This window comes from Scyliorhinus torazame, chromosome 8 (genome assembly GCF_047496885.1).
Source record: "Scyliorhinus torazame isolate Kashiwa2021f chromosome 8, sScyTor2.1, whole genome shotgun sequence".
Lineage (NCBI taxonomy): Eukaryota > Metazoa > Chordata > Chondrichthyes > Carcharhiniformes > Scyliorhinidae > Scyliorhinus > Scyliorhinus torazame.
In genome coordinates this window covers 65,418,099-65,445,462 of record NC_092714.1, presented here as the reverse complement: position 1 = coordinate 65,445,462, position 27,364 = coordinate 65,418,099, and the positions used below count along the sequence as shown (strand labels likewise).

The following is a 27,364-nucleotide window of genomic DNA, read 5'->3' as shown; positions in this document are numbered from 1 at the left end:
CATGATTAACCAGGAGGAGAAATAACAGACATCTTGGCCTAAATTTAATGATTGTACCTGGCAGTTATTCAGCTAAAAAGTTGAAAATTTAGGAGAGCCTGTTCCTACAGCTGCATTGTACAGATCTAACGCTAAATTCAAACAAAAGAAAATAATATTCTTTGATTCCATTTCTTGGACAGATTGGGAAGTACCTTGAGTTACAGTCTCAAGAATTTGAATATGATATTCACAATATTCCACCCCTTTGATAATTTAACCATCCGTAGTGACAGTTGTCTGGAATCAGTAATCTGCTTTTACATGACAGGTTTGAACGGGGGAAACACAATTTCAGTCGCCAACATGTGCAGCTGATGTTCTTGCAGTGACCTGGAATGGAAGGGAAATCAATCATCAGTCTGCAACCTGAGAAAAACCAATAGAAACTCATAGCAGCAGTTATTGTCCTTAATAGAAACCATTCCTTAAGTGAAACTAAGCCTTGTTATCATTTTCAGCATTTAGGCCAACAAAAATATTCGATATGTAATGCATCCATATTCCTTGTCCAAATCTCCAACAGATTTCTTTCTGTAGACTGTTGAGCCTGGCAACCAGTGGCAGAACCTTTGAATATATATCGGGCAAATTGTATCAATAGAGGGAAATAAAATAAATGCAGCACATTTTTGTTTACCAATATTATTGTGTATGATACAAACTCCTTGCTGAATTTATTGTTTCCACTTCGAGGCCATCAAATTGTTGTGCTTGTTATCTGTGTGAGTGAGCTTCGGTGAGACAGATGCATGCAGTCTGGAACTAGTGCGACAGATAGCTCAGTGTCATAAACTAATGTTTTAGCATATGGAAGAGAACTGACACCAGCCATCCAATAGAAGGACATGTTGGATTCTGTCCCTGGTTCAGAGACAATGCAGGTTAGAATTTCTAGTAGCACAGAAGAGTTTGACTACAGAGCACTCTCATATTTAATGTGCCAAATATGCTGTTAAATTATGATTTGATAATCTTGAAAGGAGTTGAGTCTCTGTGACACATATGGCAGTGTTTGTCAAACTGTTTTTCCCAGGACCCACCTTTTCCAACCAGCTGACCTTCACGACCCATGTCGGCCAACCTTCAGGACCCACTCGATCGACCTTCGTGACTGATGCCACGTTTGCTTACCTTTAATTCGAAAGAGGAGATTGCTTGGCCCTCATGATCTGACTTGAATCTGGTTCAAAGGAGGAGAGAACAATGTGCATATCAGATACAAACTTCAGCCAGTTCCTTTGTGTCGTCTTCATCTTTGTGAAATGGGAAAATCCAACTTCGCAAATATAAGTTGTTGTGAAGGGCAATAGCAACAAAGCGTGTGTTTCAGTCAGCACTGGATACTCCTGGGAGATGCTACTCCGAATGCTAACAGCCTTTAGGTGTGTTTTTAATGTGCTGTCACAGGTCAGTTACATCAGCGTGATCTTTTAATTTGGAGCCAGCTCTAAGTTAATAACTGACTCTAGGGAGTCAACCTCAAAAAGAATTTTCCCCCACCATTTCTCTTTCAAAATCTGAACCTTCTCTCATTTGCCAGTCGGCATCAGAATGTGGCGACTATGGGCTTTTCGCAGTAACTTAATTGCAGTGTTAATATAAGCCTACTTGTGACAATTAAAGGTTACTTATTTATTTATTTACTTCCATGCATATAACACACATGGGATTTGCATCCTTATTTGCATTAACACAATTGACAAAACCATGGGTGTTCATATTTACAGTCCAGGGTAATTGTAACTGTTATTGGTTCACATGACTAAAGAGACACCTTATTACTTGTTGAATTTCAAAATGTTGGCTATTCTTAAAAGTGCGGCTGCAAAATTCCTGGATTGAAAGTTGGAAAACGATAGCTGTGCCAAGATCCTCCTGCTTTCTATCCTATTTAAAATTCATTATCAATTCCATCATTTTGAGGGCATATGCCCTTTCAACATCACAGCTGTGCAAATAATGAGCTTAGGATGTGATGACATCGCCTATGCAAAACTTCATCACTTTTGGCTTCTCATGAACTGTCCTAAATCAAGTGCATACCAATACTGTATCCGGCAGGTGCAATTGTCCGGAAGAACTCTGTAAGGAGGGCTTGGTTTGTTAAAATTAAATTGCTAATGTTCGAAGTGACCTGGTAGATTAACAAACATTCCTTTGGATTGATTAGATTCTTTTTAATAATCTAGTTCTGAGACTTTCATCTGCAATTGTTCTTACGTGGGGAGGAACGAAGCAGTATTTGTCTGAAATTGCAATACGGGCTTCCCATTGAAAATCCCACTGATTGAATTTACATTTTGGCGGGAGAATAGCAAAGAACAAAGAAAAGTACAGCACAGGAACAGGCCCTTCGGCCCTCCAAGCCCGTGCCGACCATGCTGCCCGACTAAACTACAATCTTCTACACTTCCTGGGTCCGTATCCCTCTATTCCCATCCTATTCATGTATTTGTCAAGATGCCCCTTAAATGTCACTATCGTCCCTGCTTCCACCACCTCCTCTGGCAGCGAGTTCCAGACACCCACTACCCTCTGTGTAAAAAAAGAACTTGCCTCGTACATCTACTCTAAACCTTGCCCCTCGCACCTTAAACCTATGCCCCCTAGTAATTGACCCCTCTACCCTTGGGAAAAGCCTCTGACTATCCACTCTGTCTATGCCCCTCATAATTTTGTATACCTCTATCAGGTCGCCCCTCAACCTCCGTCGTTCCAGTGAGAGTAAGGACGGAGAGATTCCAGTGAGAGTAAGGAGAGCAGCAGTAAGCTGTAAGGAGAGTGAGACTTACGAGGCAGCACACAAAGCAAAAAGCAGCCTGATCAACCCAGAAATATTCACCCAGCAGGAAATCATAGAATCCCTACAGTGCAGGAGGAGGCCATTTGGCCCATCGAGTCTACACCGAACCAAATATCAGCCAAACTGGTCATTCCGAGGTCTCTCTCATGAGTTTTACCTTAGTAAGGAGTCTTTAAACACCAGGTCAAAGTCCAACAGGTTTGTTTTGAATCACTAGCTTTCGGAGCACAGCTCCTTCCTCAGGTGAATGAGGCTAGTGATTCGAAAAAAACCTGTTGGACTTTAACCTGGTGTTGTAAGATTTCCTACTGTGCTCACCCCAGTCCAACGCCGGTAACTCCACATCATGAGTTTTATCTTGGGTAGCAACACTTCAGTGACAAAACTTTGGTAAGGGCTCTGTCCACTGCTGCTGCAAGCTCTTCAGACAAGATCAATGGCACAGAGAGTTTTCATGTGAAAGTTCCCTTCCACTGTGACCTTACATGAATACGGTCTAATTGGAATACTCTGGCTATTCTACTTTTCACTAAATATTAACAAGAGAATTGATTTTATAGATGCATTGAGAACCTTAATTACTTGCATTGTCCTGCACACTTGAGAACCTGGCAGCCATTGACCTTTCTAAATGGGCCACTTTGACGTGCAATCTATCACCCAGTGCCTCCGCATTGAATTGGCTGATTTTCCTTCCATATAATCTCTACAATGCAGAAGGAGGCCAGTCGGGTCTGCACCGACCCTCTGAAAGAGCACCCTACCTAAGTCCACTCCCCCACCCTATCCCCATAAACCTGTAACGCCACCTAGCCTTTGGACACTAAGGGGCAAACTAGCACAGCCAATCCACCTAACCTGCACATCTTTGGACTATGGATGGAAACCGGGGCACCCGGAGGACACCCATGTGGACATGGGGAGAACGTGCAAACTCCGCACGGACAGTCACCCAAGATTGAAATTGTACCTGGGTCCCAGGTGCTGTGAAGCAGCAGTGCTAACCACTGTGCCACCGCACCACTTGTTCTCTCATGATACAGGGGAGGATGTTCCTGTGTGCTTTCAATGTGGATCAAGGGGAGCACTCCTTTCATGATTGTCTGGGAAGACCTAGTTTTCCTGAGTGAACCAGTGTCAGCTCCATCAAAGCAAATAAAACCCTGCAGCGGAGGTCTCAACAATATGCTATTATGAGGCCCCAATCCACTTTCAGGCATGGGTACTGCAGACTGACTTTTGTGTCCTTTACCAATATGGCGGACAGCTTATTTTCAACTCATAGTGAGCATGCACTTTCTGCCTGCCACATTCTAGGCCTAGAAGGCCATTTAGATCATGAAAAATGGATACTGTACAGTTGAATTACTCGAGCCCACACCCCAAGAGCTAGCAAGTTCTATTGACATGTCTATTAGTGAACCACTGAACCAGGAAGAAGTTAATGTCACAGTCCTTTCCCCAGTTGGACACACAAAGGAACACGTACACAGTGAATCCGGATTTTAAACATGCGTTTGTGAGCTTCATGCCTGAAGCAAAATGCGGCAGGTCTGTCTTTGCGTACAGATTATGTTAAAAGAAAAACAATTGTGTCAGCCCATTAAAGAAACTGAAGAAGTAGTTTATCATTATTTTCTTCGATTTTTTGAGGTGCATTTGTGAAATTTTTTTTGTCTGTTATTAAAATAAACCCAACTTAATCTGTGTCTGGCCTCGTCACATAAGTCCACCATTTAAATATTTGCAGAATGTAGACAAGGGCAGCATATCCAAATCAGGAAGGTACGAGATTTGCTTTTTTGGGTTACACTATCACAAAACTAGACAGTGTGCTGGTCAGGCATACCGCTGAATGTGAGCACTCTTGGGCAATTCCAGGAGTGGCTGGTGTCCACGCCCCAAAATAATATCTATTGCAGTCACAAGATTTGTAGCAGATTCTGCAAACTCTTTCCACAGGAAGAAAAATGTGAGAGGACTTTTTCTTTATTTTTTGCTGAATCAAAGTAATGGAGATTTAGCTGTCTACAATTTGAACATCGAGAGGTTATTACTCCTCCTTTAGATTAAACAAACCATCAATCTCTATGGAGACTAGTCTATTTATTTTTCTAAGTATGAAGCACTAACCTTGAACATTATAAATCGCTCATCGCCCTCACAAAGTCACATCCATTATTTTCTGAACCAAAACACTTGAGGAATGGAGGGTTGCAATGACAAGATTTATTAGAAATATTAATAATATATCCAAACTATTTTATGAGCGGCTGATTTGTCATGGTAGGATAATTAATTTGACTTGGAACCAGACTAGACACAAAAGAGGAGTCTACTGCTTTTTATCTCACCTGTTTCTTTACATCTTTTGTTAAGATTTTCACACAAAGAAAGATATACCCGCTAAATTGGTATTTTTGTTACATATTGAGTGTTTACCTGTTAAGTTAGATTTAAAGGGAAATGTTTCCTCAGTTATGTAGTTTATTCTCATTTCAGCTTGGTATTGCTCTTTTTATTCAATAATGAGGAATGAATAGCTGCATGAAAGCATTATGTGTTCTTCATCTGGAACCAGAAGGGGACACTCTTTTTGAACCAGACGATTAGTTGAAAATAATTCACAATTGTTTTGTCTCTCTCTACCATATTTAGGAAGAATAGATTCATAATTTTACTACCTCGAGAAGCTATCCCCAAAAATCTTAGAAATCCTTAGATAGGATGAGACTCAATGGGCCAAATGCCGACCTCCTGCACTGTAGTGATTCAAAGAGACCTGGGCATGTAGGTCCACAGGTCTTTGAAGGTGGCAACACAAGTGGACAAGGTAGTCAAGAAAGCATCCGGAATGCGTGCCTTCATTGGACAAGGCATCAAGAATAAAAACTGGCAAGTCATGCTACAGTTGTATAGAACCTTGGTAAGTCCGCATTTGGTATATTGCGCACAATTCTGGTCGCCACACTACCAGAGGATGTGGAAGCTTTGGAGAGGGTGGAGAGAAGGTTTGCCAGAATTTGCCTGGTCTGGAGAGTGTTAGCCATGTGGAGAGGCTGAATAGACTTGGACTGTTTTCATTAGAAGGACAGAGATTGAGGGCTGACCAAATAGAGGTCTACAAGATTATGAGGGGCATGGATAGAGTGGATGGGCAGGCACTCTTTCCCAGGGTGGAGATATCAGTCACCAGGGGGCATAGGTTTATGGTCCGTGGGGCAAAGTTTAGAGGAGATGTGCGAGGCAGATTTTTTACGCAGCGGGTGGTGAGGGCCTGGAACGCGTTGCCAGGGGAGGTTGTGGAAGTTGATACATGAACGGCGTTCAAAAGGCATCTTGACAAACACATGGATAAGATGGGTATAGAGGGATACGGCACCAGGAAGTGCTGAGGGTTTTGGCAAAGGGTGGTATCATGACCGGTACAGGCTTGAAGGGCCGAAGGGCATTTGCTTATTGTTCTTCGTTATTTGTTCTTTGACTCCATAAAGTTTCTAATCTTCGAAACGTCCCTGAGAAATTATGGGAGGAGTAAATGCTTCTTTGTGCTGCCCCGTTACGTACAGAAATCATTTCAGGGGCATGTCCAGAGGCTTTCTTGAATTCTGAATTCTGTCCAGACTTCCAGGTGTATGTCATGTTCTGAGCCTTAAGAGTCCCAGCTAAAAACAATAGCAATGGTGCGTATGGAGTGCACCAAGCTGTTGGCAATGGTGCCTATGGTGTACACAAAGCTGTTGGCAATGGTGCCTATAAGAGTACACCAAGCTGTTAGCAATGGTGCCTATATTAGTGCACCAAGCTGTTTGCAATGGTGCCTATATTAGTGCACCAAGCTGTTTGCAATGGTGTCTATATTAGTGCACCAAGCTGTTTGCAATGGTGTCTCTAGGAGTGCATCAAGCTGTTGGCAGTGGTGCCTATAGGAGTGCATCAAGCTGTTGGCAATGGTGTCTATAGGAGTGCATCAAGCTGTTGGCAATGGTGCCTATAAGAGTACACCAAGCTGTTTGCAATGGTGCCTATATTAGTGCACCAAGCTGTTTGCAATGGTGTCTATATTAGTGCACCAAGCTGTTTGCAATGGTGTCTATATTAGTGCACCAAGCTGTTTGCAATGGTGTCTATGTTAGTGCACTAAGCTGTTAGCAATGGTGCCTATATTAGTGCACCAAGCTGTTTGCAATGGTGTCTATATTAGTGCACCAAGCTGTTTGCAATGGTGCCTATATTAGTGCACCAAGCTGTTTGCAATGGTGCCTATATTAGTGCACCAAGCTGTTTGTAATGGTATCTATATTAGTGCACCAAGCTGTTTGCAATGGTGTCTATGTTAGTGCACCAAGCTGTTAGCAATGGTGCCTATATTAGTGCACCAAGCTGTTTGCAATGGTGTCTATGTTAGTGCACCAAGCTGTTAGCAATGGTGCCTATATTAGTGCACCAAGCTGTTTGCAATGGTGTCTATATTAGTGCACCAAGCTGTTTGCAATGGTGCCTATATTAGTGCACCAAGCTGTTTGCAATGGTGTCTATGTTAGTGCACCAAGCTGTTTGCAATGGTGTCTATATTAGTGCACCAAGCTGTTTGCAATGGTGTCTATATTTGTGCACCAAGCTGTTTGCAATGGTGTCTATAGGAGTGCATCAAGCTGTTGGCAATGGTGCCTATATTAGTGCACCAAGCTGTTTGCAATGGTGTCTATAGGAGTGCATCAAGCTGTTGGCAATGGTGCCTATATTAGTTCACCAAGCTGTTTGCAATGGTGTCTATATTAGTGCACCAAGCTGTTTGCAATGGTGTCTATAGGAGTGCATCAAGCTGTTGGCAATGGTGCCTATATTAGTGCACCAAGCTGTTTGCAATGGTGTCTATATTAGTGCACCAAGCTGTTTGCAATGGTGCCTATATTAGTGCACCAAGCTGTTTGCAATGGTGCCTATATTAGTGCACCAAGCTGTTTGTAATGGTATCTATATTAGTGCACCAAGCTGTTTGCAATGGTGTCTATGTTAGTGCACCAAGCTGTTAGCAATGGTGCCTATATTAGTGCACCAAGCTGTTTGCAATGGTGTCTATGTTAGTGCACCAAGCTGTTAGCAATGGTGCCTATATTAGTGCACCAAGCTGTTTGCAATGGTGTCTATATTAGTGCACCAAGCTGTTTGCAATGGTGCCTATATTAGTGCACCAAGCTGTTTGCAATGGTGTCTATGTTAGTGCACCAAGCTGTTTGCAATGGTGTCTATATTAGTGCACCAAGCTGTTTGCAATGGTGTCTATATTTGTTCACCAAGCTGTTTGCAATGGTGTCTATAGGAGTACATCAAGCTGTTGGCAATGGTGCCTATATTAGTGCACCAAGCTGTTTGCAATGGTGTCTATATTAGTGCACGAAGCTGTTTGCAATGGTGCCTATATTAGTGCACCAAGCTGTTTGCAATGGTGCCTATATTAGTGCACCAAGCTGTTTGTAATGGTATCTATGTTAGTGCACCAAGCTGTTTGCAATGGTGTCTATAGGAGTGCATCAAGCTGTTGGCAATGGTGCCTATAAGAGTACACCAAGCTGTTTGCAATGGTGCCTATATTAGTGCACCAAGCTGTTTGCAATGGTGTCTATATTAGTGCACCAAGCTGTTTGCAATGGTGTCTATATCAGTGCACCAAGCTGTTTGCAATGGTGTCTATGTTAGTGCACTAAGCTGTTAGCAATGGTGCCTATATTAGTGCACCAAGCTGTTTGCAATGGTGTCTATATTAGTGCACCAAGCTGTTTGCAATGGTGCCTATATTAGTGCACCAAGCTGTTTGCAATGGTGCCTATATTAGTGCACCAAGCTGTTTGTAATGGTATCTATATTAGTGCACCAAGCTGTTTGCAATGGTGTCTATGTTAGTGCACCAAGCTGTTAGCAATGGTGCCTATATTAGTGCACCAAGCTGTTTGCAATGGTGTCTATGTTAGTGCACCAAGCTGTTAGCAATGGTGCCTATATTAGTGCACCAAGCTGTTTGCAATGGTGTCTATATTAGTGCACCAAGCTGTTTGCAATGGTGCCTATATTAGTGCACCAAGCTGTTTGCAATGGTGTCTATGTTAGTGCACCAAGCTGTTTGCAATGGTGTCTATATTAGTGCACCAAGCTGTTTGCAATGGTGTCTATATTTGTGCACCAAGCTGTTTGCAATGGTGTCTATAGGAGTGCATCAAGCTGTTGGCAATGGTGCCTATATTAGTGCACCAAGCTGTTTGCAATGGTGTCTATATTAGTGCACCAAGCTGTTTGCAATGGTGCCTATATTAGTGCACCAAGCTGTTTGCAATGGTGCCTATATTAGTGCACCAAGCTGTTTGTAATGGTATCTATATTAGTGCACCAAGCTGTTTGCAATGGTGTCTATGTTAGTGCACCAAGCTGTTAGCAATGGTGCCTATATTAGTGCACCAAGCTGTTTGCAATGGTGTCTATGTTAGTGCACCAAGCTGTTAGCAATGGTGCCTATATTAGTGCACCAAGCTGTTTGCAATGGTGTCTATATTAGTGCACCAAGCTGTTTGCAATGGTGCCTATATTAGTGCACCAAGCTGTTTGCAATGGTGTCTATGTTAGTGCACCAAGCTGTTTGCAATGGTGTCTATATTAGTGCACCAAGCTGTTTGCAATGGTGTCTATATTTGTTCACCAAGCTGTTTGCAATGGTGTCTATAGGAGTACATCAAGCTGTTGGCAATGGTGCCTATATTAGTGCACCAAGCTGTTTGCAATGATGTCTATATTAGTGCACGAAGCTGTTTGCAATGGTGCCTATATTAGTGCACCAAGCTGTTTGCAATGGTGCCTATATTAGTGCACCAAGCTGTTTGTAATGGTATCTATGTTAGTGCACCAAGCTGTTTGCAATGGTGTCTATGTTAGTGCACCAAGCTGTTAGCAATGGTGCCTATATTAGTGCACCAAGCTGTTTGCAATGGTGTCTATGTTAGTGCACCAAGCTGTTAGCAATGGTGCCTATATTGGTGCACCAAGCTGTTTGCAATGGTGTCTATATTAGTGCACCAAGCTGTTTGCAATGGTGCCTATATTAGTGCACCAAGCTGTTTACAATGGTGTCTATGTTAGTGCACCAAGCTGTTTGCAATGGTGTCTATATTAGTGCACCAAGCTGTTTGCAATGGTGTCTATATTTGTGCACCAAGCTGTTTGCAATGGTGTCTATAGGAGTGCATCAAGCTGTTGGCAATGGTGCCTATATTAGTGCACCAAGCTGTTTGCAATGGTGTCTATAGGAGAGCATCAAGCTGTTGGCAATGGTGCCTATATTAGTGCACCAAGCTGTTTGCAATGGTGTCTATATTAGTGCACCAAGTTGTTTGCAATGGTGTCTATAGGAGTGCATCAAGCTGTTGGCAATGGTCCCTATAGGAGTGCATCAAGCTGTTTGCAATTGTGTCTATATTAGTGCACCAAGCTGTTTGCAGTGGTGTCTATAGGAGTGCATCAAGCTGTTGGCAATGGTGCCTATATTAGTGCACCAAGCTGTTTGCAATGGTGTCTATAGGAGTGCATCAAGCTGTTGGCAATGGTGCCTATATTAGTGCACCAAGCTGTTTGCAATGGTGTCTATATTAGTGCACCAAGCTGTTTGCAATGGTGCCTATATTAGTTCACCAAGCTGTTTGCAATGGTGTCTATAGGAGTACATCAAGCTGTTGGCAATGGTGCCTATAAAAGTACACCACGCTGTTCGCAATGGTGCCTATATTAGTGCACCAAGCTGTTTGCAATGGTGTCCTATAGGAGTGCATCAAGCTGTTGGCAATGGTGCCTATAGGAGTGCATCAAGCTGTTGGCAATAGTGCCTATATTAGTGCACCAAGCTGTTTGCAATGATGCCTATAGGAGTGCACCAAGCTGTTGGCAATGGTGCCTATATTAGTGCACCAAGCTGTTGGCAATGGTGCCTATAAAAGTACACCAAGCTGTTAGCAATGGTGCCTATATTAGTGCACCAAGCTGTTTGCAATGGTGCCTATAAAAGTACACCAAGCTGTTAGCAATGGTGCCTATATTAGTGCACCAAGCTGTTGGCAATGGTGCCTATAAAAGTACACCAAGCTGTTTGCAATGGTGTCTGTAGGAGTGCATCAAGCTGTTGGCAATGGTGCCTATATTAGTGCACCAAGCTGTTTGCAATGGTGTCTATATTAGTGCACCAAGCTGTTTGCAATGGTGCCTATATTAGTGCACCAAGCTGTTTGCAATGGTGTCTATGTTAGTGCACCAAGCTATTAGCAATGGTGCCTATATTAGTGCACCAAGCTGTTTGCAATGGTGTCTATGTTAGTGCACCAAGCTGTTAGCAATGGTGCCTATATTAGTGCACCAAGCTGTTTGCAATGGTGTCTATATTAGTGCACCAAGCTGTTTGCAATGGTGCCTATATTAGTGCACCAAGCTGTTTGCAATGGTGTCTATGTTAGTGCACCAAGCTGTTTGCAATGGTGTCTATATTAGTGCACCAAGCTGTTTGCAATGGTGTCTATAGGAGTGCATCAAGCTGTTGGCAATGGTGCCTATAGGAGTGCATCAAGCTGTTGGCAATAGTGCCTATATTAGTGCACCAAGCTGTTTGCAATGGTGCCTATAGGAGTGCACCAAGCTGTTGGCAATGGTGCCTATATTAGTGCACCAAGCTGTTGGCAATGGTGCCTATAAAAGTACACCAAGCTGTTAGCAATGGTGCCTATATTAGTGCACCAAGCTGTTTGCAATGGTGCCTATAAAAGTACACCAAGCTGTTAGCAATGGTGCCTATATTAGTGCACCAAGCTGTTGGCAATGGTGCCTATAAAAGTACACCAAGCTGTTTGCAATGGTGTCTGTAGGAGTGCATCAAGCTGTTGGCAATGGTGCCTATATTAGTGCACCAAGCTGTTTGCAATGGTGTCTATGTTAGTGCACCAAGCTATTAGCAATGGTGCCTATATTAGTGCACCAAGCTGTTTGCAATGGTGTCTATGTTAGTGCACCAAGCTGTTAGCAATGGTGCCTATATTAGTGCACCAAGCTGTTTGCAATGGTGTCTATATTAGTGCACCAAGCTGTTTGCAATGGTGCCTATATTAGTGCACCAAGCTGTTTGCAATGGTGTCTATGTTAGTGCACCAAGCTGTTTGCAATGGTGTCTATATTAGTGCACCAAGCTGTTTGCAATGGTGTCTATAGGAGTGCATCAAGCTGTTGGCAATGGTGCCTATAGGAGTGCATCAAGCTGTTTGCAATGGTGTCTATATTAGTGCACCAAGATGTTTGCAATGGTGTCTATAGGAGTGCATCAAGCTGTTGGCAATGGTGCCTATATTAGTGCACCAAGCTGTTTGCAATGGTGTCTATAGGAGTGCACCAAGCTGTTGGCAATGGTGCCTATATTAGTTCACCAAGCTGTTTGCAATGGTGTCTATAGGAGTGCATCAAGCTGTTGGCAATGGTGCCTATAAAAGTACACCAAGCTGTTCGCAATGGTGCCTATATTAGTGCACCAAGCTGTTTGCAATGGTGTCTATAGGAGTGCATCAAGCTGTTGGCAATGGTGTCTATAGGAATACCCCAAGCTGTTTGCAATGGTGTCGAAAGGAGTGCATCAAGCTGTTGGCAATGGTGCCTATAAGAGTACGCCAAGATGTTTGCAATAGTGCCTATATTAGTGCACCAAGCTGTTTGCAATGGTGGCTATATTAGTGCACCAAGCTGTTTGCATTGGTGCCTATAGGAGTGCATCAAGCTGTTGGCAATGGTGCCTATAGGAGTGCATCAAACTGTTTGCAATGGTGTCTATATTAGTGCACCAAGCTGTTTGCAATGGTGTCTATAGGAGTGCATCAAGCTGTTGGCAATGGTGCCTATATTAGTGCACCAAGCTGTTTGCAATGGTGTCTATAGGAGTGCATCAAGCTGTTGGCAATGGTGTCTATAGGAGTGCATCAAGCTGTTGGCAATGGTGCCTATATTAGTGCACCAAGCTGTTTGCAATGGTGTCTATAGGAGTGCACCAAGCTGTTGGCAATGGTGCCTATATTAGTGCACCAAGCTGTTGGCAATGGTGCCTATAAAAGTACACCAAGCTGTTAGCAATGGTGCCTATATTAGTGCACCAAGCTGTTTGCAATGGTGCCTATAAAAGTACACCAAGCTGTTAGCAATGGTGCCTATATTAGTGCACCAAGCTGTTGGCAATGGTGCCTATAAAAGTACACCAAGCTGTTTGCAATGGTGTCTATAGGAGTGCATGAAGCTGTTGGCAATGGTGTCTATAGGAATACCCCAAGCTGTTAGCAATGGTGTCTATAGGAGTAGACCAAGCTGTTGGTAAAGGTGCCTATAGGAGTACACCAAGCTGTTGTCAATTGTGCTTATAGGAGTACACAAGCTGTTGGCGATGGTGTCTATAGGTGTACACCAAGCTGTTTCAAAAAGTACTCCACTTCGTGGTAACATTGGTGGAGCTGAAGGCAAGAATCATCCTCTGCAGTAGATCACAAAGCAAAGGCAAAGGTAAAAGCCCTCTGGCGAATTATGGTTCTCTAAGGAGTACACACGTCCTGTTCTCAAAAGGTGGAAAGGTTACTATGATTGAGAATGATTCCAAGTCCATTGCAGAAATGCAAAGATACAAACTTAATGGTACAGTAATTCAGTGATCCGCGTTTTTCCAAATCCACAGTGACATTTGAACAAGCTATTACTTCCTACTCTAGAGGATTCACATGAATAAAAAAGCTTGTCCGGGACATATACTCCACAAAATCATAAAAGAGATTTATGTCCGCCTCAATAGGAAAATAGATTGTAAAACTTTCCCCACTCTGCCCTTTCAAACATTTAGCCTAAGGGAAATGTTACCCCTTTGTGATTAGAGGGCTGTCGGGACATGTGTGGGGAAGCTGATGGGCGCTTAAAATATAGCAGCTCCATTTTAACCCATCATATTTGGCAATTGATGAGGCTCTCCCAAGGATTTCAGTGGGAATATTATTATTAAACGCAAATCAAGTTGCCATGTTATTCAAGTTCACCAATGCTATTTTAAAGAGCTCCAAGTCTGGAGCCCACCCCATCTATCCCATCAAGTAAATTTACCAGGAAGCCACCAAGATAAGTTTATTAATCTAATCGACTTAGTGCAGTCAGGAGGACACGATGCCAGGCTCCTGTCCCCCATGGCCTCTATTCCCAGCCTCGAGACTGTCACAGGCGGACAGGCAAATATAGCAGGAAAAGTGCCAACTAAGTACAACTTTGTACATTTCTTTGTTCTTTTAGAAGATTGTAGTTTAGTCGGGCAGCATGGTCGGCATGGGCTTGGAGGGCCAAAGGGCCTGTTCCTGTGCTGTACATTTCTTTGTTCTTTGTTCTAAGGCCATCTTGTGAACCTGGAGCAGAGACCTGACAGAGGCAAGTCGGGGCATGTGGTGGTTGATCACTTTACCGATTCTGTATAAGAGAAGGGTTCTTGGTGATGCACTATCAATTACGACGAGACAAGAGTAGAGAGTAATCGAGGCTTTATTACGCAGAGATGTGTTGCCTCCTACAGCTGCTGCCGAAATGGCTGCAGTTCGGTGAGCACACACATTTATACTCCGCCTACTGGGTGGAGCCAGCAGGCAGGGATCTACCCCCGTACCTGTAGCACAGGGGCCTTACCGTATTACATCTCACATGTGTACTATATACAAACAGCGGTGACTACCACACTTGGAGCATGCAAAAAGCAAAAGGAAAATGTTCCAAGGGCAAGGGTGGGCCTGAAATCAAAGTTCTAAACTGGGGAAAGGCTGATTTTCATAAGATCAGATATGATTTGGCCAAAGTGGACTGGGAGCAGATACTTTGGGGTAAATCTGTGACAGAACACTGGGATGCATTCAAGAAAGAAATAGGGAGAGTATTAGGCCAACATGTTCTAATCAAGACAAAGGGTGGGATCAACCAATCTAGTGAAACCTGGATATTGAGGGATATACATCATTAGATAAGGGGGAAAAAGGGAGGCTTATGGCAGATAACAGCAGAAGCCCTAAAAGCACACAAAATATACATGAGGGAACTTAAAAAGAAATATGGAGAGCATAAAGGAGACATGAAAGGACAGTGGCAGATAAAATAAATGAAAATAAGTTGTTTTACAAGTACTTTAAGGGTAAAAGGATAACTAAAGAAAGAGTAGGGCCTATTTAGGATCACAGTGGTAATTTGTGTGTGGAGATGGAGGATGTAGGCAGGGTTCTAAATGAATACTTTGTGTTGGTGTTCACTCGTGAAGGGGCCGGTGTGGGTATATAAATCCGGGAGAATGACTGTGATAAAATTAAAGAAATTAACATAGACAGAGAGGAGGTTCTGAGTGGCCTGTCATGCTTAAAAGTAGACAAATTTCCAGGGCCAGATGAAATGGATCCCAAATGTTGAGTGAGTCAAGGGAGGAAGTAACAGGGGTGCTGGCAATAATTTAAAATTATTGGATGACTGAAAGATAGCCATTATTCAAAAAGGGAGGAATTTATAACTACAGATCAGTCAGTCTACCTGCGAGGTCGGGAAACTATTGGAAAAATCTCTGAGAAACAGAATTATTCTCCACTTGGAGAGGCAGGGATTAATCAAGAACAGTCAGCATGGTTTTGTTCAGGGGAGGTCATGTCTGACCAACCTGATTGAGGGCAATGCTTTTGACGTAGTGTGGTATTATCAGGTATTGCGGTACCTAAGAGGCTGATGACCATTGGTTAAACCTAGGAGTTTACCATTGGCTGTTGATACGTAGCTCCGCCCTGACAGGTGGAGTATAAGAACTGGTGCCGTCCCAGCAGCCTTCACTTTCTGTACCGAAGCTGCTAGAGAACAAGTTCTAGTCGATTAAAGGCTTCAGTTATGAAATCACTTCGTCTTGAGTGTAATTGATCGTGCATCAATTTAATCGACTAGACTTAAGCTGGAAGGATGGATCTCCGAATCAAACCGGAGTGCCTACAACTCAGCCCCCACGCGGAGAACCCGGCTGCAATATTTAAACACTGGCTGGCGTGCTTTAAAGGCTACCTCGAGACAGCCGGAGGCACACCCTCAGAAGGACAGAAAATGCATCTCCTGCGCTCGAGGGTCAGCCCTGGGATCTACCCCCTTATCGAGGAGGCGGAGGACTATGATGCCGCAATCGAACTGTTAAAAGGACATTATATCCGCCCTGTAAATCAGGTCTACGCCGTCACCTGCTTGCAACTAGATGGCAAAGGCCCAGGGAATTGTTGGAGGATTTCTACCGGGCGCTACTGGTGCTGGGCCGAAACTGTGGCTGCCCGCAGGTTTCGGGGAGCGAGCACACGGAACTTTTAATCAGGGAAGCCTTCGTAGCTGGTATGAGCTCCTCCGTGATCCGCCAAAGACTCCTAGAAAAGGACACCCTGGGACTTAGAGAGGCACGGGACCTGGCAGGGTCCATGGACGTAGTCTCACAAAACGCGCAGTCCTATGCGCCCGATCACGCAGCGGCCCCCTGGGCTGCGTGGCACCCCGCAGCGGCAGCCCCACAGACCTCCCCCCTGACCCGGCAGGCCAGCGCAGCGAGACGGCCCGCTAACGCCGCCGGGCCCCGCTGTTTCTTCTGCGGGCAGGCGAATCATCCCCGCCCGTGCTGCCCGGCCCGCACCGCCACCTGCAAAGGGTGCGGCAAGAACGGCCACTTTGTGGGGGTCTGCCAGATCCGCGCCATGGCCGCGGTCTCCAGCGACTCCGGACTGCCGCGGCAACACCCTTCAGGCCCCGACCGGCCAGCGCTCACCGCCACCCCCCCTATCCTAGGGCCACGTGCGAGCCACGGGCGCGGCCCCCTGGACACCACGCTGGATGGGTGGGCGCCGCCATTTTGTCCATCCCCGCCGCCATCTTGTCCATCCCCGGCCACCATGTGCGACCCATGGGAGACGCCATCTTGGATGGGGCCCCAGGCCCCCAGCACGGCCGACTACACGCTGCCTGATCAGAACTCGCAACTGCTTCATCTGGCCTCGGTGGCACTGGACCAAAGTCGACCTCGGACACTCACAACAGCTACAACGATGGTCTTCATCAACGGCCACGAGACGTCTTGCCTGATTGACTCTGGGAGCACGGAAAGCTTTGTTCACCCCGACACGGTTCACTTGTTACCCACCCTGTAAACCAAAGGATCTCCCTGGCCTCCGGGTCACACTCGGTGGAGTTAAAGGGGTTCTGCCTAGCGAACCTCACTGCCCAAGGCAGGAGATTCAATAATTTCCACCTTTATGTCCTGCCGCACCTCTGCGCGGCTACCCTCCTGGGCTTGTACTTCCAATGTAACTTGCAAAGCCTGACCTTTAAATTTGGCGGCCCTACACCCCCACTTACTGTCTGCGGCCTCGCGACCTTTAAGGTCGACCCGCCTTCCCTGTTTAAGAACCTCACCCCAGATTACAAACCCGTCGCCACCAGGAGCAGGCGGTACAGTGCCCAGGACCGGACCTTCATCAGGTCAGAGGTCCAAAGGCTGCTGAGGAAAGGGGTCATCGAAGCGAGCAACAGTCCCTGGAGAGCTCAAGTAGTGGTGGTAAAGACCGGGGAGGTACATAGGATGGTCACTGATTACAGTCAGACCATTAACAGGTTTACGCAGCTGGACGCGTACCCTCTCCCCCGTATAGCCGACCTGGTAAACAGGATCGTGCAATACAAGGTCTTCTCCACGGTGGATCTCAAGTCCGCCGACCACCAGCTACCCCTCCGTAATAGTGACCGCAAGTACACTGCCTTCGAAGCAGATGGGCGGCTCTATCAATTTTTAAGAGTTCCCTTTGGTGTCACTAATGGGGTCTCGGTCTTCCAGCGAGAGATGGACCGAATGGTTGACCGGTACGGCTTACGCGCAACGTTCCTGTATCTGGATAACGTCACCATCTGCGGCCATGACCAGCAGGACCACGACACCAACCTCCGCAAATTTCTCCAGACCGCGAAAATCCTTAACTTAACGTACAATAAGGATAAATGCGTATTTAGCACCGACCGTCTAGCCATTCTAGGCTACGTAGTGCGAAATGGAGTTATAGGCCCCAACCCCGAGCGCATGCGCCCCCTTATGGAGTTCCCCCCTCCCTCACTGCCCCAAGGCCCTGAAGCGCTGCCTCGGGTTTTTCAGTTATTACGCCCAGTGGGTCCCTCACTACGCAGACAAAGCCCGACCCCTGATCCAGTCCACAACCTTCCCCCTGTTGACGGAGGCCCGCCAGGCCTTCAGCCGCATCAAAGCAGACATTGCAAAGTCCACGATGCGCGCCATCGATGAGTCCCTCCCCTTCCAGGTCGAGAGTGATGCGTCCGACGCAGCTCTGGCGGCCACCCTCAACCAAGCGGGCAGGCCCGTGGCCTTCTTCTCCCGTACCCTCCATGCTTCCGAAATTCGCCATTCCTCGGTCGAAAAAGAGGCACAAGCCATAGTTGAAGCTGTGAGACATTGGAGGCATTACCAGGCCGGCAGGAGATTCACTCTCCTCACGGACCAACGGTCGGTTGCTTTCATGTTCAATAATGCACAGCGGGGCAAGATTAAAAATGACAAGATCTTGCGGTGGAGGATAGAACTCTCCACCTTCAACTACGAGATCTTGTACCGTCCGGGGAAGCAAAACGAGCCTCCTGATGCCCTGTCCCGCGGCACTTGTGCCACTGCACAAGTGGACCACCCGGGGGACACTCGTTTCTTCAACTTCATCAAGACCCGCAACCTGCCCTACTTCATCGAGGAGGTCAGGACAGTCACCAGGGACTGCCAAATCTGCACGGAGTGCAAACCACACTTCTACCGGCCAGAGAGACACCGGCACCTGATAAAGGCTTCCCATCCCTTTGAACGCCTCAGCATGGATTTCAAAGGCCCCCTCCCCTCCACCGACCGCAACACTTATTTCCTGAACGTGATTGACGAGTACTCCCGATTCCCATTCGCCATCCCATGTCCAGACATGACCGCAAACACCGTCATCAAGGCCCTCCAGGGTATCTTTACACTGTTCGGTTTCCCCGCGTACATACACAGTGATAGGGGGTCCTCTTTTATGAGCGACGAACTGCGTCAATTCCTGCTCAGCAGGGGCATTGCTTCAAGCAGGACGACCAGTTACAACCCCCGGGGGAACGGACAGGTGGAGAGGGAGAACGGAACGGTCTGGAAGACTGTTCTACTGGCCCTACGGTCCAGAAATCTCCCAGTCTTCCGCTGGCAAAAAGTCCTCCCGGTGGCCCTCCACGCCATCCGGTCGCTGCTCTGTACAACCACCAATCAGACGCCTCATGAACGTCTCCTTTGTTTCCCCAGGAAGTCCTCCTCCGGGACCTCGCTCCCAACCTGGCTAGCGACACCCGGATCCATCCTGCTTCGGAAGCATGTGCGGGCGCACAAGTCGGATCCGTTGGTCGAGCGGGTCCACCTGCTGCACGCTAACCCCCAGTACGCCTACATGGCGTTCCCTGACGGCCGGCAAGATATGGTCTCCCTACGGGACCTGGCGCCCGCCGGAACCCCACGCGCACCCGAACAATTACCCCCACCCCAACCCCACCCCATCCCCCCCACAGCACCTCACTGGAGGGTCAGTACTCCCGCTGCTCCTGCCTAGGCCCGCCCACCCATCGACGCCCCCTACAGGCGCCCCCCCCCACCCTCCCCCCGTGTCAACCGTTTGTACCAACAGCGCTGCCTAGAGGTGACGAAGCTGCCAGGGAGGCTGAAACCATGCTCCCGGAGTCGCAACCACCTGGACCCCCACCAGAATCACCACCAAAGCCCAGATGCTCCAGAAGGACGACCAGGTCACCCGATCGACTGATTGCTTCGCTGTGACTTTAACCGTGAACGAACACTTTGTAAATATTCTCGACAGCCCTGTAAGGAGGTATCACGGTACCTCCATAGCTGATCATACCATGTTAAAGGCGACTGTTACCACTGGCCACCACCCCCACCGGACTCTTTTTTTACAGGGGGTGTAAAAATGTGGTATTATCAGGTATTGTGGTACCTAAGAGGCTGATGACCATTGGTTATACCTAGGAGTTTACCATTGGCTGTTGATACGTAACTCCGCCTTCACAGGTGGAGTATAAAAACTGGTGCCGTCCCAGCAGCCTTCACTTTCTGTACCGAAGCTGCTGGAGAACAAGTTCTAGTCGATTAAAGCCTTCAGTTATGAAATCACTTTGTCTTGAGTGTAATTGATCGTGCATCACGTAGTCTACTTGGACTTCAGCAAGGCTTTTGATAAGGGCCCACATGGGAGACTGAGAGCAAAGGTAAGAGCCCATGGGATCCAAAGAAATCTGGAATATTGGATCCAAATTGGCTGATTGGCAAGAGCAGGTCGTGATGGTCGTGGGTGTTTTTCTGACTGGACGTTTGTGTTCAGCGTGGTCCTGCATGGATCAGTTTTGGGGCCCTTGTTCTTTGTGGTTATATAAATGATTTAGACATAAATGTAGGATGATTAGTAAGTTCACGAATGATACGAAAATTGGTGGAGTGGGAAACAGTGAGGAGAATAGACTTAGATTACAGGAGGATATAGGCGTGCTGGTCAGATGGGCTGATTAATGGCAAATGGAATTCAATCCGGATAAGTGTGAGGTGATGCACTTGGGCAGGACAAGCAAGGCAAGGCAATACATGCTAAATGGCAGGACCCTGGGAAGCACCGAGGATCAGAGGGACCTTGGTGTACATGTACACTGGTTCCTTAAGGTGGCAGGGCAGGTAGAAACGGTGGTTAGAAAGCATATGGTGTATTTGCCTTTCTTAGCTGAGGCCCGGAGTTTAAGGGCAGGAAGGTTATGCGGGAACTGTATAAAAATGTTGGTCAGGCCACAGCTAGAGTATTGAGTGCAGTCCTGGAATTCACATCATAGGAGGGATGTGATAGCACTGGAAATGGTGCAGAGGAGATTTACCAGGATGTTGCCTGGGCTGGAGAATTTTAGCTATGGGGAGAGATTGGATAGACTGTGGTTGTTTTCCTTGGTGCAGAGGAGACTGAGGAGGGTCATGTTTGAGATGTATAAAATGATGAGGGGTACAGATAGAGTAGACAGAAAGAAACCTTTCCCCTTGTTGGAGGGGTGAATGATCAAGGAGCATAGATTTAAGGCAAGGGGCAGGAGGTTTAGAGGGAATGTGAGGAAAATGTTTTTCCTCTCTGTACAATATTCGGAGAAATCGTAATAAAGCTAGCTCTTTTGAATAAAGTAAAGTTGTATTAAATTCATGTGCCTTCATTGTATCTACCTAAGCCGATCAAGCAGGGTCTTGGTCAACAAGACATTTGAGACATCCAACAATCAGACAATTGAACGTCAATAAGTGCTGACATACATTTGAACTGATCGGGAATAGTAATTATTGATTTGAATAGCTAGAGGAGAAACAATGGGAGCAATCTAAACAGAATAAGAAGTCTCATAACATCAGGGGCAGCACAGTAGCACAAGTGGATAGCACTGTGGCTTCACAATGCCAGGGCCCCAGGTTCGATTCCCTGCTGGGTCACTGTCTGTGTGGAGTTTGCACATTCTCCCCGTGTCTGCGTGGGTTTACTCCGGGTGCTCCGGTTTCCTCCCACAGTCCAAAGACGTGCAGGTTAGGTGGATTGGCCATGATAAATTGCCCTTAGTGACCATAAAAGGTTAGGAGGATGGAAGTGAGGGCTTAAATGGGTCGGTGCAGAGTCGATGGGCCGAATGGCCTCCTTCTGCACTGTATGTTCTATGTTCTATCAGGTTAAGTCCAACAGGTTTATTTGAAATCAGAAGCTTTTGGAGCGCTGCCCCTTCATCAGGTGAAGTGGAGGCAGGTTCACAAACAGAGCATATATAGGACAGACATAATTGCAAGATATTTACAAATTGGAATGTGAAGAATGGTTGGAATGTGAGTTTTACAGGTAAACAAGTCTTTACAGGTACAAACAGTGTAGTGGAGTGAGGGATAATCACAGGTAATCGAGGTGTGAATTGTCCCAAGCGAGGACAGTTAGTAGGATTCTGCAAAGCCGGGCAGCATACTGAAGGTTACATGTAATGTGGCATGAACCCGAGATCCAGGTTGAGGCCGTCCTCATGAGTGCAGAACTTGGCTGCCAGTTTCTGCTCGGTGATTTTGCGTTTTTGTGTGTCTCAAAGGGCACCTTGGAGAATATTTACCCGAAGATCAGAGGCTGATTGTCCTTGGCTGCTGAAGTGTTCCCCAACTGGAACGGAACACTCCTGCCTGGCAATTGTTGCGCTGTGTCGTAGTGTCTGCATGGTCTCGCTGATGTACCACACCTCGGGAAGTCCTTTCCTTCAGCGTATGAGGTAGACCACATTGGCCGAGTCGCATAAGACCATAAGACAGTGGAGCAGAATTAGGCCACTCGGCCCATCGAGTCTGCTCCGCCATTCAATCATGGCTGATGTTTTTCTCATCCCCATTCTCCTGCCTTCTCCCCATAATCGCTGATCCCCTTATTGAACAAAAATCTATCTATCTCTGTCTTACAGACACTCAGTGATTTGGCCTCCACAGCCTTCTGTGGCAAAAAGTTCCACAGATTCACCACCCTCTGGCTGAAGAAATTCCTCCTCATTTCTGTTTTAAAGGACCACACTTTCATCTGAGATTGTATCCTCTGCTTCTAGTTTTTCCTGCAAGTGGAAACATCCTCTCCACGTCCACTCTATCGAGGCCACGCAGTATCCTGTAAGTTTCAATAAGATCCCCCCTCATCCTTCTAAACTCCAACGAGTACAGGCCCAGAGTCCTCAAGCATTCCTCATACAACAAGCTGTTAATTCTAGGGATCATTCTTGTGAACCTCCTCTGGACCCTTTCCAAGGCCAGCACATCCTTCCTTAGATACAGGGCACAAAACTGCTCACAATACTCCAAATGGGGTCTGACCAGAGCCTTATACAACCTCAGAAGTACATCCCTGGTCTTGAATTCTAGCCCTCTCGACATGATTGCTAACATTGCATTTGCCTTTCTAACGGCCGACTGAACCTGCACGTTAAACTTAAGAGAATCGTGAACAAGGACTCCCAAGTCCCTTTGTGCTTCTGATTTCCTAAGCATCTTGCCATTCCATCTGCCACGTCTTTTCTCACTCTCCTAGCCTGTGCAAGTCCTTCTGCAGCCCGCCTGCTTCCTCAATACTACCTGCCTCTCTACAGATCTTTGTATCATCTGCAAACTTAGCAACAGTTCCTTCCTCCAGATCATTAATGTATATTGTGAAAAGTTGTGGTCCCAGCACCGACCCCTGAGGTACACCACTAGTCACCGGCTGCCATCCTGAAAAATACCCCTTTATACCCACTCTCTGCCTTCTGCCAGTCAGCCAATCCTCTATCCATGCCAGGATCTTATCCTTAACACCGTGGGCTCTTAACTTATTTAACAGTCTCCTATGCAACACCTTGTCAAAGGCCTTCTGGAAATCTAAATAAATCACATCCACTGGTTTTCCTTTGTCTAACTTCCTTGTTACTTCCTCAAGGAACTCTAACAGATTTGTCAGACATGACCTCCCCTTGACGAAACCATGCTGACTCAATCCTATTTTATCATGCACTTCCAAGTACTCCGCGATCTCATCTTTAATAATGGACTCTAAAATCTTATCAATGTCCAAAGTCAGGCTAACCGGCCTATAATTTCCCGTCTTCTGCTTCCCTCCCTTCTTAAACAGTGGTGTTACATTAGCCACTTTCCAGTCCTCTGAACCCTTCCTGCCTCCAGTCATTCCTGAAAGATCATCACCAATGCCTCCACAATCTCGGTGGTTTATCTTTTGGAACCCTGGGGTGTAGTCCATCCAGTCCAGGTGACTTATCCACCTTCAGACCTTTCTGTTTCCCCAGAACTTTCTCCTTAGTAATGGTCACTGCACTCACCTCTGCCCCCTGGTTCTCTTCGAGCTCTGGCATCCCACTGGTGTCTTCCAACGTGAAGACTGATGCAAAGTAACTATTCAGTTCGTCTGCCATTTCTTTGTTTCCGATTATTACTTCTCCAGCCACATTTTCCAGTGATCCAATGTCGATTTTTGCCTCTCTTACCTTTTATATATTGAAAAAATCTCTTCCTATCTTCCTTTATATTACTAGTTAGCTTGCACTCATACTTCATCTTCTCCCCCCGTATTGCTTTTTTAGTTGACCTCTGCTCACCTTTAAAGGCTTCCCAATCCTCTGGCTTCCCACTAATCCTCACCACTTTGTATGCTTTTTCTTTAGCTTTTATGCTGTCCTTGACTTCCTTAGTCAGCCATGGATGCCTTGTCCTCCCCTTAGTATGTTTCCTCCTCCTTGGGACGAGTTTCTGTTGTGCCTCCCTAATAACCCCCAGAAACTCCTGCCATTGCTGTTCCATTGTCTTTCCTGCTAGGCTCCTTCTCCAATCAGCTCTGGCCAGCTCCTTCCTCATGTCTTTGTAATTACCCTTATTTAATTGTAATACCGTTACATCTGATTGCAGCTTCTCCCTCTTAAACCGCAGGGTAAATTCTATCATATTGTGGTCACTGCACCCCAAGGGTTCCTTCACCTTAAGTTCCCGAATCAAGTCTGCCTCATTACACATCACCAAATCCAGAATTGCCTGTTCCCTAGTAGGCTCTGTCACAAGCTGCTCCAAAAAACCATCTCTTAGACATTCCATAAATTCCATTTCTTGGGATCCACTACCAACCTGATTTTCCCAGTCCATCTGCATATTGAAGTCCCCCATGATTATTGTAATATTGCCTTTTTTACATGCCCTTTCTATCTCCTGATTTATTTTCTGCCCCTTCATTCCTTACTAACAATGCAACCCCACCCCTTTGCCCTTCTGCCGACCTTTCAATAGGACACATATCCTTAGGTATTTAGATTCCAGCCCTGATGTCCTTGCAGCTACGTCTCTGTGATGCCCACAACATCGTACAGGCTAATTTCAGCGCAACAAGCTCATTTACCTTGTTCCGTATACTCCGCGCATTAAGGTACAACACCCTCAATCCTGCATTGACCACCTCCCTTTTCACACTTGTCATCTTTTTTGCTCTGCCTGAGGGTGATGTTGTTCTTTTATTTTGGTTCTCTATTTCCCCTTCAGTTATGACACCTTCTAAGCTAACATTCTGGTTCCCAGCCCCCTGCCATACTAGGTTAAATCCTCCCGACTGAATCTAACAAACCTCCCAGCCAGGATATCAGTGCCCCTCCAGTTTCGATGCAACCTGTCCTCCTTATACAGGTCGCAGCTGCCCCGGAAGAGATCCCAATGGTCCAAAAATCTGAAACCCTTCCTCCTACACCACCAGTTTAGCCACATGTTTAGCTGCACTATCCTCCTATTTCTTGCCTCACTGGCACGTGGCACAGTGAGTAATCGTGAGATTACAACCCTAGAGATCCTGCTTTTTAGCTTACTCCCTAACTCCTTCTGCAGGATCTCATCACTCTTCCTGCCTAAGTCGTTAGTACCTATGTGTACTATGACCTCTGGCTGTTTACCCTACCCCTTCAGGATGTCCTGTGTTCGTTCAGAGACATCCTTGACCCGCACACCAGGGAGTATGTACCGTGTACTGGTGGGTGGTGTTCTCACGTGTGATGGTAGTGTCCATTTTGATGATCCGGCATGTCATGCAGAGGTTGTCATGGCTGGGTTATGTGGTGTTGCGGTCACTGTTCTTCTGAAGGCTAACCTGGTGTGGTGAGACTTCTTACTGTGCCCACCCCAATCCAGCGCTGGCATCTCCACATCATAACTAATCAAAATAAATCAGAGTCCATTTTGGGTGGGATTAGCGGGGCCATTCCTGGCACTTGCAGCACTGGGAATGACCCTGCTATCTAACGGCACGCTGTCTTGTTTTCACACCGCAGTGGCTAATGCCCCCCGAGGCCGCACATAGCATAATTTCCTGCACTGAGGAGTTCCAATGAGTGGAGCTACTCAGTGCAGAAAGAGATCAGGATGACATTTTTAATGGTATCCGATTTCTCAACCCCCCGATGCTACCCTTGGACCCTCCCAATGACCCAACTCACCTGTTGGAGGGTCCTCAAGCTCCCCTGCATCCTACCACATACAAGCAGAGCACCCCTGAGCTTGATCCCCTGTGTGGGCACAATGCCATCTTGGCACCTTGACTCTGCCAGCCTTGCACCCTGGCAGTGCCACGCCAGTCTGACTGTGCCACCTGGGCACCCTGGAAGTGCTAGGCTGGCATCTGGGTAGCACTGCCAGGGTGTCCACATCACATTTCCAGGGGTCCAGGCTGGCAATGCCAAGATTCCCACAGGTTGAACCAGCAGTACCAGGGTGCCAGCCTGGCCAGAGGCCAACCAGCCGGTTCACCATCTTGAATTTTATCTGTGACAGTTTTGCCCATTCATCTAATCTATCAATGTTCCTTTACAACTTTCTGTTCTGGTCTGCACTACTTACATGCCATATTATTTATCATCTTGAGCAAACTTGAATATACGGCTCCCTATTCCTTAATCACAGACCACTTTGAGCCTCTGAATAAGATTGTACTGAGTTCAAGTCCATTTTGCTATTATTTTTCCCCTGGTTACTTATCAAAGCTTTTTCATCACAGTGGGAACTTTATATGAAATATACAACTTAGAATGAACCACGCAATGAGGGCTTAAACCTGAATTTGTTTATGACTGTTTGATGTAGCCTGCAAGTTAGATTTTCATATTATATATGATATACTTTATTGAAAAATAATCCCAGTTCTTAAAAATATCCTAATATAGTCAAATATTATCTGAAATAAAAAATGTAAACTGTTGCAATTTATCTTGGGAAGAATTTATATCAGTAAACATTCTATAAATTCAGCTATCAAGAGTTATAAAATGAGAGAGAAACATTGCATAGAAAGCTTCATTCAAATCACTTTACTCAGAATGCATGCCAAAATAGAAACATAATAGAGACCTTAAGCTCTAAATAGGTAATTATGCATTGGTCTGGCCCCAGAAATAAAACATAGCAAATGAGCAACAAGGGAAGTTAATTCTATGAAAGGGTATTTCTCACTGGAGCTCAGCTCCATTGAGTTGTCAACCTTTTCAGGGGAATGTTAATCTACCTTTGGGAGAAATGGGCTGTTTGCCCATACCATCATTGTACTGACTACATGCTAAACTGCTCTTTAGTACAGTGGGATTGCTGGGCCTAGCTTAAATATCAAGCTGAAAGAAAGGGCCCAAGTCCAGCTCCCAAACCACAAACTCACCAAGAAGCTGGCCCGGGGTGCGGATGGTAGACCCACGAATTGTGGGAAAAGGTCCTGGTATTCCCATTTCCTCCAACGATCAGGCTTTAATTAAACTCCAGCGGTCTGTGGATGGGCTCCAGTACTGAAAGACTGGAGAAGGGAAATGGAAAACAGATGTAAG

At 46.1% G+C, this 27,364-nt stretch overlaps 1 long non-coding RNA gene across 1 annotated transcript; it reads right to left on the bottom strand.

Moving 5' to 3' along the window:
* Window positions 1-27,364, bottom strand: LOC140428742 (uncharacterized). Its single transcript, XR_011948849.1, has 3 exons — window positions 27,202-27,364; window positions 1,174-1,222; window positions 1-372 (listed from the first exon to the last, which is right to left on the bottom strand). It is a non-coding gene; the product is annotated as an uncharacterized lncRNA (long non-coding RNA).